This window comes from Anomaloglossus baeobatrachus, chromosome 3, assembly GCF_048569485.1.
Source record: "Anomaloglossus baeobatrachus isolate aAnoBae1 chromosome 3, aAnoBae1.hap1, whole genome shotgun sequence".
NCBI lineage: Eukaryota > Metazoa > Chordata > Amphibia > Anura > Aromobatidae > Anomaloglossus > Anomaloglossus baeobatrachus.
Genome location: NC_134355.1, coordinates 687,038,858 through 687,052,040, shown reverse-complemented (window position 1 = coordinate 687,052,040; position 13,183 = coordinate 687,038,858).

Genomic DNA, 13,183 nt, shown 5'->3' with positions numbered 1-13,183 from the left:
CTCCACAAATAAACAGCTCTAAGCCGTGTTTTTCAGTTCTCCAGGCAGAGACGTTCTTCCAGCGCTGGATCTGAGAGGCAGCTGTTTGGCTTGGCCGGCCGCTTGGTCAGACCACAGTCCTGTCCATGGAATGGAGGAGAGAGGCCGGCGGGGCGGGTTGTTAACTTTGAGGTGGCCGGGGAGGGTCCTGCCAACAGACGCCATGTGCTCACTCATACACTTTGCTCCACGTAGGAAAATACATCTCCTCAGCGAACGCTGTAGTCCTCTCCATCGCTACACAAGACCCTTTGTCTGCAGAGGAAACGTCTCTCCATGTCACAAGATCAGGTGGAAACGAACGCTCTGCAAAATCTGCCGCCAACACAAGGCGAGACCCTGCAGGTGCACGGAAAGAAAATATACAGCAAGAAGAAAGACGAGGCCGTCCAGGGGCCGGTTATGTGGCCCCCAGGATGATATCATAGGGGCCCCTGGACATTTATGTCTGCTGTGGTCAGTGGCTCCAGCCCCTGTTGGCATCTAATGTGGTCAAAAATTCAGCTCCTGCCTGATCAAAGGCTAAAAATAATTTTCCGCCAGCCATGCTTTATATTGCAGCTCTGCTCCATAACAGCATGGATTTTCTACAATACATCTGCTGAGTGTAAATATACCCTTATGGGGCAAAGGAGGGCAATTAATGATCCCAAGGGGCCACATGAGAGACCTTGACCGGAGCGGACTCTGAACCAAAACTCTTACTTAATTCTGCTCATTATCTAATATATAAAGCTGAATGTGTGTGTGTATGTATGTGTGTGTATATATATATATATATATATATATTATGTGTGTGTGTGTGTGTGTGTGTGTGTGTGTGTGTGTGTGTGTGTGTGTGTGTGTGTGTGTGTGTGTGTGTGTGTGTGTGTGTGTGTGTGTGTGTGTGTGTGTGTATGTCCGGGATTGGCATCTGCACCATCGCAGCTACAGCCACAAAATTTTGCACACTCACACTTCTGGACCCAGAGAGCGTCATAGGCTATGTTTTGAGGGGAAATTTTAACCCCGCGCTTTACAGTTATTCGCCAAAAAACCTGCCTGCCTTAAAGCGAATGGAGCTGGGAGCCACAGTGCAGCCAGAACTTCAGGCAGCCACGCCCTTATATGGAATGTTGGGGTGTCACAATGCAGCCAGGGAAAAAGACAGACACAGACAGGGAAAGAGACAGACACAGACAGGTTAAGAAACAGACATAGACAGGGTAAGAGACAGACACAAAGAGACAGACACAGACAAAGAGACAGACTGACAGGGAAAGAGACAGACACAGACAAAGAGACAGAGACAGACACAGGGAAACAGACAGACAAGGAAAGAAAGGGAAAGAGACAGACAGGGTAAGAGACAGACAAAGACAGGTAAACAGACAGACAAAGAGACAGACACAGGGAAAGAGACAGAGGGAAAGAGACAGACAGGGAAAAAGAGGGAAAGAGACAGATAGGGAAAGTGACAGATAGATAGATAGACAGGGAAAGAGATAGATAGACAGACAGGGAAAGAGACAGAGACAGTCAGAGACAGACAGGGAAAGAGACAGACAGACAAAGAGACAGAGATATATACAGAGGGGGAGACAGACAGAGAATGGGAGAGAAACAGAGAGACAGTTACTAATAACTGCCCATGAATTGAGGAAAATCAAGCATGAAGCTGCCAAGATGCCATTTGCCACCAGTTTGTCCATATTTCAGAGCTGCAACGTTACTGGAGTATCAAAAAGCACAAGGTGTGCCGTACTCAGGGACATGGCCAAGGTAAGGAAGGCTGAAAACCACCACCTCTGACCAAGAAACATGAGATAAAACCTCAAGACTGGGCCAAGAAATATCTGAAGACTGATTCTTCAAAGGTTTTATGGACTGATGAAATGAGAGTGACTCTTGATGGGCAGATGGATGGGCCAGAGGCTGGATCAGTAAAGGGCAGAGAGCTCCACTCCGACTCAGACGCCAGCAAGGTGGAGGTGGGCACTGGTATGGGCTGGGATCATCAAAGATCAACTTGTGGGACCTTTTCGGGTTGAGGATGGAGTGAAGCGCAACTCCCAGACCTACTGCCAGTTTCTGGAAGACAATTTCTTCAAGCAGTGGTACAGGAAGAACTCGCTATCGTTCAAGAAAAACATGATATTCATGCAGGACAATGCTCCATCACATGCATCCAACTACTCCACAGCGTGGCTGGCCAGTAAAGGTCTAAAAGGTGAAAAATAATGTCATGGCCCCCTTGTTCACCTGATCTGAACCCCATAGAGAACCTGTGGAACCTCATAAAATGTGAGATCTACAGGGAGGGAAAACAGTGCACCTCTGGGAACAGTGTCTGGAGGCTGTGGTGGCTGCTGCACACAATGTGGATCGTAAACAGATCAAGCAACTGACAGAATCTATGAATGGTGAGCTGTTGAGTGTTATGAAGAAAGAAAGGGGGCTATATTGGTCACTAATTTTTTTGGGTTTTGTTTTTGCATGTCAGAAATGTTTATTTCTAAATTTTGTGCAGTTATATTGGTTTACCTGGTGAAAATAAACAAGTGAGATGGGAATAGATTTGGTTTTATTAAGTTGCCTAATAATTCTGCACAGTAATAGTTACCTGCACAAACAGATCCTCCTAAGATAGCCAAATCTAAAAACCCCTCCAACTGCCAAAAATATTAAGCTTTGATATTTATGAGTCTTTTGGGTTCATTGAGAACATAGTTGATGATCAATAATAAAAAAATCCTCTAAAAATACAACTTGCCTAATAATTCTGCACGCGGTGTATAATTTCCCCCCCAAATCCCCTCTCACAGTATTAAGTCCCCACAAAGTTCTTCAAACAGTATGATGTGGCACAACACAGTACGAAGTATGATGTCCCCACACAGCCCTCTATGCAATATCATGTCCTCACACACCACCCCATACAGTATGATGTCTCCACACAGGCCCCCACAAAGTATAATGTGCCCACACAGCCCTCCATACAGTATGGTGTTCCCACACAGCCCCGCCACACAGTACAACAATGTTCCCACACATCCCCTCCATGCAGTATGATGTGCCCACACAGTCTCCCCACGCAGTATGATGTACCCACACAGTCTCCCCACGCAGTATGATGTACCCACACAGTCTCCCCACGCAGTATGATGTGCCCCCACAGTCTCCCCATGCAGTATGATGTGCCCCCACAGTCTCCCCACGCAGTATGATGTGCCCCCACAGTCTCCCCACGCAGTATGATGTGCCCCCACAGTCTCCCCACGCAGTATGATGTGCCCCCACAGTCTCCCCACGCAGTATGATGTGCCCCCACAGTCCCCCCACGCAGTATGATGTGCCCCCACAGTCTCCCCACGCAGTATGATGTGCCCCCACAGTCTCCCCACGCAGTATGATGTGCTCTCACAGTCGCCCCACGCAGTATGATGTGCCCCCACAGTCTCCCCACGTAGTATGATGTGTGTTACGTACCGGCGCCGCCATAGCCGCAGGCAGCCTGCTGCGGTTCCTGTTGCGCCCAGGCGCCAGCTGCCGTTCTTGGCCGTGCCTCGGGTTGTCCAGTTGGCTGCTCCTTCCACCACGTCTAAGTATGGAGAGGCGGCTAGTGCGCATGCGTGCGCCGATTTACCCCAGCCAGAGTCTAAGCCCGGTGTTTTGCCTAGTGAGCATGCTCAGCCTGATTGTGTTATGTCTGAGACTAAGTCCTCAGTTCAGGCTAATGAGCATGCTCCCACAATTAACCCTAACAGCCTCTTTGCACAGGTACTTGGACTTCGTGCTGTGTCTAAGTTCTGGGATGTGCCTACTGAGCATGCTCAAACTGATAGTCTGCTTTCTGAGCCTGTTGCTCAGGCTACTGAGCATGCTCAGGCACTTAGTGCATCAGAGGCTAGGTCCGGTAAGGACCTCACTGAGCATGTCCGCGAGGTGGCAGGCCCTGATAGGGCAGAGGGTGTCAGGTGTCCTGATGACGTGGCAACTCCGGACTGGCTCGCAGAGGCCCGCCCCTATGATCTGGCACCTCACCATTGGTCGTCAGACGATGACTGGTGAAGTGTTTGGGGCGTGGCTGCCATGAGGTCATCAATGACGTGGCGTTTCCGGATAGGTCGCATGTGACGTCACTGATGACATGGCACTCTGCTATTGGACCTTGGTGGTTCCACCCTGGGTTTGGGGCGGACCCAGGTTATAAAAGGGGCTGGAGACAACATGGAGGTGCGCAGTCTTCATTTAGAGTTCTTGGTGGCATAAGCCTTGTTGGAAGCGGTAGGTAGGGCTAGGCGAACGGTGCCTGTCACGCCAAGATTCGTGGCTCAGCACATGAGGGTCAGGCGCCGTGCTTCCTTGCTACCATTCCTGTTGTGCTAGAGCAGTCCAGTGGCGTTAACTGGGCTGCGGCTGCTGCGTCACCTGTTCAGTTGTGCCTCCTACGCACACGGACAGAATACCTGTTGCGTCAGCTGTCCGAGAGTGCCCTCTACGCACACGGACAGTGTACCTGCTGTGCCACCTGTCCGGTTGTGCCCTCTACGCGCACGGACAGCGCACCCCAGAACCCCTGTGAAGTTAACAGGGTGTTCCTGGATTGGGTGTGTGAACCCTATTATCCTCCTTGGCTTCCCAGTCAAATGCTACTGGTGTGACTACCTGGTCTGACGTGTCCTTTACACACGTGGCCAGTCGAGTGGTGGCCAGAAACGCTAATCGGAGGACCGCTCGGCCTGACGTGTCTTACACATGTGGCCGACAGGGCGCTGTCGCAGCGGTCTTCTCGGTCAACGCTAACTGGTTACCATCCGGCCTGACGTGTTGTTACACATGTGGTCGGAGTAGCGTCCGCTCCACCGAAATGCTAACTGTGTTGTCGTCCGGTCTGACGTGTCCCTACACACGTGACCGGTTCCTTGAGTTATCTCAGAGCCATCCAGCTCTATAGTCTCCGCCTAATCCACAGGGTGCCAGCAGCTCCATTACCATCTGGAGCACGGTGGGCCCCAACTGGCGATTGGGATATATACCCCTGGTCCTAATCTGCCGGTCCCCCCATAACAATGTGCCCACACAGTCTCTTTAGTGATTTTATAATACTTTGCCTTTTGAATATGTTAATTTCTTTAATCCAATTTTACTTTAATCTAATCACATTGTTCTTTCTTTTTCACTGCCTTTCACTCTGACCTCAAATCCTTTCACATCGATGATGTCCTCTCCTTGGACACTTTGTCACGATTCCCGTCTGCTTTTCTCACTTCCCTCTTTCTTATGCTTTTTTTGCTGATGACACATCTTCTGATTTGGTGATGGGACTTGGTACACATTTTGCTGTTTCGACGTTTTCCTGCTCTTTTAGTCGGTCGTTTCTATGGTTACTGATTGACAATTCTAAACATTGCATCACTTGTTTGATTTGCCAATATATGAGGTTTCTGTTCAGACTATATCCGGCGCTGACCTCCAGACTTCTGCCCTTTCCCCGGTGGCTGGATATCGGCTTCGGGGCAGGTCCTGACCGATGACCCCATCTTGTCTCATAAGAGGTCGGAGGTGTCACAATTTCTGGGGTTTTGTCACTTTTTGAGGTTCTCAATGGGACTGAGATTAGTGGAACTTTCCTGGTCATGGACCCAAAATGTTAATGTCTTGTTCCCTGAGGCACTTGATTCTCACTTTTTCCTTGTGACCTGGTCATGGTGGGAAAAGCATCATCACCACATTGTCCTGGATGATCAGAGAAGTTGTCCCTTGGAGGAGGTTTAGATCCCGCTCTTTATTCATGGCCGTGATCTTGGGTAGATTAGTGAGTGTGTGCTCTCCATAGATGAGGAACCCCAATCATGGATGGTCTCATGAGGCTTTACTGTTGGCGGACACAGGACTCATCTTTTCTTTTTCGGTTTTACAATGATCGGGGAGAGCAGGGGACTGTGGCTCCTAGACTGGCCCTCACACTAGAATGGCCATAGCTGTCCCTCATCTCAGAGATACCTCCAAAGGTGAGGATGTCTGAGCTGCCAACCTGACCCAGCCCTAATCTTATACACCCTCCCCTCCTACCCCAAGGAGAGGACCAGGACAGGAGTGTGATAAAACCAACAGATATAGACAAATAAGGGAAACCAAAACTCAATCTCACAGCACGCTCACACAAATGTATAAGACAATAAGAGGTAAGGAGGAAAATAAGAGCAGGAAGGAAACTACAAGACAATGAGAGAATTCCACAACTAAAAGCACCAAGCAATATAATCAGCAGCAGGACTGACATGGTAGTGCTCGCTCATCACTAGTTACCAGTACTGAGCACCCGAGCATGGTAGTGCTCGCTCATCACTAGTTACCAGTACTGAGCACCCGAGCATGGTAGTGCTCGCTCATCACTAGTTACCAGTACTGAGCACCTGAGCATGGTAGAGCCCGCTCATCACTAGTTACCAGTACTGAACACTCGAGCATGGTAGTGCCCACTCATCACTAGTTACCAGTATTGAGCACCCGAGCATGGTAGTGCTCACTCATCACTAGTTACGAGTACTGAGCACCCGAGCATGGTAGTGCCCGCTCATCACTAGTTACCAGTACTGAGCACCCGAGCATGGTAGTGCCCGCTCATCACTAGTTACCAGTACTGAGCACCCGAGCATGGTAGTGCCCGCTCATCACTAGTTACCAGTACTGAGTACCTGAGCATGGTAGTGCCCACTCATCACTAGTTACCAGTACTGAGTACCTGAGCATGGTAGTGCCCACTCATCACTAGTTACCAGTACTGAGCACCTGAGCATGGTAGTGCCCACTCATCACTAGTTACCAGTACTGAGCACCCAAGCATGGTAGTGCCCGCTCATCACTAGGTACCAGTACTGAGCACCCGAGCATGGTAGTGCCCGCTCATCACTAGTTACGAGTACTGAGCACCCGAGCATGGTAGTGCCCGCTCATCACTAGTTACCAGTACTGAGCACCCGAGCATGGTAGTGCCCGCTCATCACTAGTTACCAGTACTGAGCACCCGAGCATGGTAGTGCCCGCTCATCACTAGTTACCAGTACTGAGCACCCGAGCATGGTAGTGCCCGCTCATCACTAGTTACCAGTACTGAGCACCCGAGCATGGTAGAGCCTGCTCATCACTAGTTACCAGTACTGAGCACCCGAGCATGGTAGTGCCTGCTCATCACTAGCTACCAGTACGGAGCACCTGAGCATGGTAGTGCCCACTCATCACTAGCTACCAGTACAGAGCACCTGAGCATGGTAGTGCCCGCTCATCACTAGTTACCAGTACTGAGCACCCGAGCATGGTAGTGCCCGCTCATCACTAGTTACGAGTACTCAGCACCTGAGCATGGTAGTGCCCGCTCATCACTAGTTACCAGTACTGAGCACCCGAGCATTTTAGTGCCCGCTCATCACTAGTCACCAGTACTGAACACCCGAGCATGGTAGTGCCTGCTCATCACTAGTTACCAGTACTGAGCACCTGAGCATGGTAGTGCCCGCTCATCACTAGTTACCAGTACTGAGCACCCGAGCATGGTAGTACCCGCTCATCACTAGTTACCAGTACAGAGCACCCGAGCATGGTAGTGCCCGCTCATCACTAGTTACCAGTACTGAGCACCTGAGCATAGTAGTGCCCGCTCATCACTAGTTACCAGTACTGAGCACCTGAGCATGGTAGTGCCCGCTCATCACTAGTTACCAGTACTGAACACCCGAGCATGGTAGTGCTCACTCATCACTAGTTACGAGTACTGAGCACCCGAGCATGGTAGTACCCGCTCATCACTAGTTACCAGTACAGAGCACCCGAGCATGGTAGTGCCCGCTCATCACTAGTTACCAGTACTGAGCACGTGAGCATAGTAGTGCCCGCTCATCACTAGTTACCAGTACTGAGCACCTGAGCATGGTAGTGCTCGCTCATCACTAGTTACCAGTACTGAACACCCGAGCATGGTAGTGCCCGCTCATCACTAGTTACCAGTACTGAGCACCCGAGCATGGTAGTGCCCGCTCATCACTAGTTACCAGTACTGAGCACCCGAGCATGGTAGTGCCCGCTCATCACTAGTTACCAGTACAGAGCACCTGAGCATGGTAGTGCCCGCTCATCACTAGTTACCAGTACTGAGTACCCGAGCATGGTAGTGCCCGCTCATCACTAGTTACCAGTACAGAGCACCTGAGCATGGTAGTGCCCGCTCATCACTAGTTACCAGTACTGAGCACCCGAGCATGGTAGTGCCCGCTCATCACTAGTTACCAGTACAGAGCACCTGAGCATGGTAGTGCCCGCTCATCACTAGTTACCAGTACTGAGCACCTGAGCATGGTAGTGCCCGCTCATCACTAGTTACCAGTACTGAGCACCTGAGCATGGCAGTGCCCGCTCATCACTAGTTACTAGTACTGAGCACCAGAGCATGGTAGTGCCCACTCATCACTATTTGCCTTCATTTCTGCAGGATGGCTGAGTAAATGAGATCTGAGCTTGTGTCAGGACACTGATCTGCTGACTGCAGCTGGGCACACAGCTCCTATTCTGAAATGTGCTGATTTCCTCCACCTCTCAGTCGTCTGTCATATTTGCTATTTAACCCTAGACAGAGCAGAACGCTGACAACTGAGGAGCCTTGTGCAGGACCCACCGTGTGTGGGCCCCGATGCCGCGCTGTACCCTCCGAACACATAGACTTACATTATGTCATATATGTAAGAACAGAAGGAGGGATATATTATGCTGCGGGCTACGTAAAGTTTCACCGCGTCCCTAGCCCCTCACAATTACCATTTCTTTCAATACTGCAGAGTTCAGCGCCGTCTTAGAAGTTTTCATGGAATCACATCCACTTTACTTGGACAATTGCAGCAGTAGTAGTAGTAGGTATGAAGAGTTGCAGCAGAGACATCATGCACTGGAACACAGAAGTGCATCAGCTATACAGCCTGTGGCAGCAGAAAGAGACCTGAGTACTAGCATTGTTAGGAACATGTTGCCCAGGCACCTCCCTTAAGGAAAAGGTGCCTTAAATAACTGATGCTTCTCGGCTATTGGCCGAGAGATACTTCTGGGTTAGGGTGTACTGGCCCTTAAAGAAAGGGGGCATGTCCATACGCACATCCAAAGGACACTCCTAGGAGACCTGTGCAGTGTGCGCAAGCCTCAGAGTCGGTGGCAGGAGCCACGGACGGGGCAGTCACCACTGAGCAGCCTGGAAGGTGAGAGCACTGGCGTCCCCACCAGGGAAGAGGGGCAGGACAGTGCAGGGATGCCGGTATGGATATTACAACGGCTTATATGGATTTAATAAAAAAAAAATAATCAGTCGAGCCATGTTTTTACACCATTTACTGATGTGATAATCTGATCGCTGTGTTGTGCGGGTTCTTATGATTAAAGGAAACCAAATATGTCCATGTGATTTACTTATTGCTGATGTTTATTTATTTTAAAGCGCATTAAAAATTACATTATTTAGTAATTACATTGGAAGAAACAAAAATCTCTCTTATTGTCCCTCTTGAATACAAGGACATAGAAATCCACTGCTATGTACATGTACAATGTACAGTGCTGGCCAAAAGTATTGGCACCCCTGCAATTCTGTTAGATAATACTCCGTTTCTTCCTGAAAATGATTGCAATCACACATTCTTTGCTATTATCTTCATTTATTTTGCTTGCAATGAAAAAACATAAAAGAGAATGAAACAAAAATCAAATCGTTGATCATTTCACACAAAACTCCAAAAATGGGCCAGACATAAGTATTGGCACCCTTAGCCTAATACTTGTTTGCACAACCTTTAGCCAAAATAACTGCGCACAACCGCTTCCGGTAACCATCAGTGAGTTTCTTACAATGCTCTGCTGGGATTTTAGACCATTCTTCTTTGGAAACTGCTCCAGGTCCCTGAGATTTGAAGGGGGCCTTCTCCAAACTGCCATTGTGAGATCTCTCCACAGGTGCTCTATGGGGTTCAGGTCTGGACTCATTGCTGGCCACTTTAGTAGTCTCCAGTGCTTTCTATCAAACCATTTTCTAGTGCTTTTTGAAGTGTGTTTTAGGTCATTGTTTTGCTGGAAGACCCATGACCTCTGAGGGAGACCCAGCTTTCTCACACTGGGCCCTACATTATGCTGCAATATTTGTTGGTAGTCTTCATAATGCCATGCACACGGTCAAGCAGTCCAGTGCCAGAGGCAGAAAATCAACCCCAAAACATCAGGGAACCTCCGCCATGTTTGACTGTAGGGACCGTGTTCTTATCTTTGAATGCCTCTTTTTTTTCCTGTAAACTCTATGTTGATGGCTTTTCCCAAAAAGCTCTACTTTTGTCTCATCTGACCAGAGAACATTCTTCCAAAACGTTTTAGGCTTTCTCAGGTAAGTTTAGGCAAACTCCAGCCTGGCTTTTTTATGTCTCGGGGTAAGAAGTGGGGTCTTCCTGGGTATCCTACCATACAGTGCCTTTTCATTCAGACGCCGGCGGATAGTACGGATTGACACTGTTGTACCCTCGGACTGCAGGGCAGCTTGAACTTGTTTGGATGTTAGTCGAGGTTCTTTATCCACCATCCGCACAATCTTGCGTTGAAATCTCTCGTCAATTTTTTTTTTCCTGCCACATCTAGGGAGGCTAGCCACAGTGCCATGGGCTTTACACTTCTTGATGACACTGCGCACCGTAGACACAGGCACTTTCAGGTCTTTGGAGATGGACTTGTAGCCTTGAGATTGCTCATGCTTCCTCACAATTTGGATTCTCAAGTCCTCAGACAGTTCTTTGGTCTTCTTTCTTTTCTCCATGCTCAATGTGGTGCACACAAGGACACAGGACAGAGGCTGAGTCAACTTTAATCCATGTCCACTGGCTGAAAGTGTGATTTAGTTATTGCCAACACCTGTTAGGTGCCACAGGTAAGTTACAGGTGCTGCTAATTACACAAATTAGAGATACATCACATGATTTTTCAAACAGTGCCAATACTTTTGTCCACCCCCTTTTTTATGTTTGGTGTGGAATTATATCCAATTTGGCTTTATGACAATTTTTTTTTCATTGAAGACAAATTAAATGAAAATAATAATACCAAAGAATTTGTGATTGCAATCATTTTAAGGAAGAAACTGAGTATTCTCTGACAGAATTGCAGGGGTGCCAATACTTTTGGCCAGCACTGTATCTCTATGTACCAACATAATCTACCTGTGGAGTCAGAGTCTGCAATACAGCTTCAAGATGAAAAAATCCAACCTGTGCCATCAGCAGAATCTGTGGCTCAGAGGTTTAGCTCCTGCCTGCAACTGTAGATGTTGCTGGCTCAATTCCAAGGAACAGTCATAAACTAAAGAGAAAGTTGCATTTTTGCAATTAGAAAGAATTTGATATTATTGCTTTTTTAAAGTATTTTTTAGTAATTTAATAGGCACAAAACAAATTGATTATTTTTTCACCTCTAGAATACAGTGTCATAAATATACACTGCTATGTACAGATGTATCTCTATGTACCTGTATAATCTGCTTCTAAGTTACCTGCCTACAATAAAGCTCAAGTATACAAAACTCTCCTTTCTTCCCTTAGTGTGGGCTGTGGTTCACTTGTAGAGTCGCGGAATACAGACAAGGAGTTTGCAAGTTTAGGGGAGAGCAGAGAAGAAAATATTTTATTTAAGTATGTGCAAAAGCTTATACTCACCTCCAATGCCAGCACTCGCATTCCGGGGGTCATGAGCTCTGCGTCCAATCACTGCCAGCTTCTGCACCAACCATGTCAGACAAATGAGTTACCCAACAGGAAAAAAATGCAGCAAAAATCAGTGTGTGAACTTAGCCTAAGAAAATCAATGGCATATTACCCTTCCTGCAGTCCTATGTAACAGTACAGATAACTCTCTGAATACCAATAACATAGTAGATGTCACCTGCAGTCCTATGTAACACCACAGATAACACAGGGATATCTCTGAGTACAGGTAATGTAGTAGATGTCACCTGCAGTCCTATGTAACACCACAGATAACACAGTGATATCTCTGAGTACAGATAGTGCAGTAGATGTCACCTGCAGTCCTATGTAACATTTCCGATGATGAAGTAGATGTTAGCTGCAAACAAGTCAGGTATTTCGGGATTACATATTATCCTATAAGGCGGTGACTCTGGATGTGCAAGTCATATAGGGCATTGTGGGGAGATTCATAGATTGATATATGGTTTATCCAAAGATGTAAGGTCCTGAGTTTGGTCTTCTGGTCCAGGAGGTGGAGTTCTCAGGTCCTGAACTTGGTCTCCTGATCCAGGAGGTAGAGTTCTCAGGTTTTGTCTTTGGTCATCTGGTCCAGGAGGTGGAGTTCTCAGGTCCTGAACTTGGTCTTCTGATGCAGGAGTTGGAGTTCTCAGGTCCTGAGTTTGGTCTCCTGGTCCAGGAGGTGGAGTTCACAGGTCCTGAGTTTGGTCTTCTGGTCCAGGAGATAAAGTTCTCAGGTCCTGAGCTTGGTCACCTGGTCCAGGAGGTGGAGTTCACAGGTACTGTCTTTGGTCATCTGGTCCAGGAGGTGGAGTTCTCAGGTCCTGAACTTGGTCTTCTGATGCAGGAGTTGGAGTTCTCAGGTCCTGAGTTTGGTCTTCTGGTCCAGGAGGTGGAGTTCACAGGTCCTGAGTTTGGTCTCCTGGTCCAGGAGGTGGAGTTCACAGGTCCTGAGTTTGGTCTTCTGGTCCAGGAGGTGGAATTTTCAGGTCCTGCGTTTGGTCTTCTGTTCCCGGAAGTGGAGTCCTCAGGTCATGAGTTTGGTCTTTTGGTTTAGGAGATGAAGATCTCAGGTCCTGACTTTGGTCTCCTGGTCCAGGAGGTGGAGTTCTCAGGTCCTGAGTTTGGTCTCCTTGTCCAGGAGGTGTAGTTCTCAGGTCCTGAGTTTGGTCTTGTGGTCCCAGAGGTGGAGTTCTTAGGTCCTGAGTCCAGAACCGCAGTGCAGCACGTGACTTCTTTATGTACAGTAAGCGCTTCTCCTGTATATATAACCTAGTCCCATTTTCTTGCATCGTCATCATCCATGCGGTTACAGGAGCAGCAGAGAATGGAGCCAACTGTACTGTGGAGAAGAATGTGCTCAGACGACCACAATCCTCCTGGGGTCT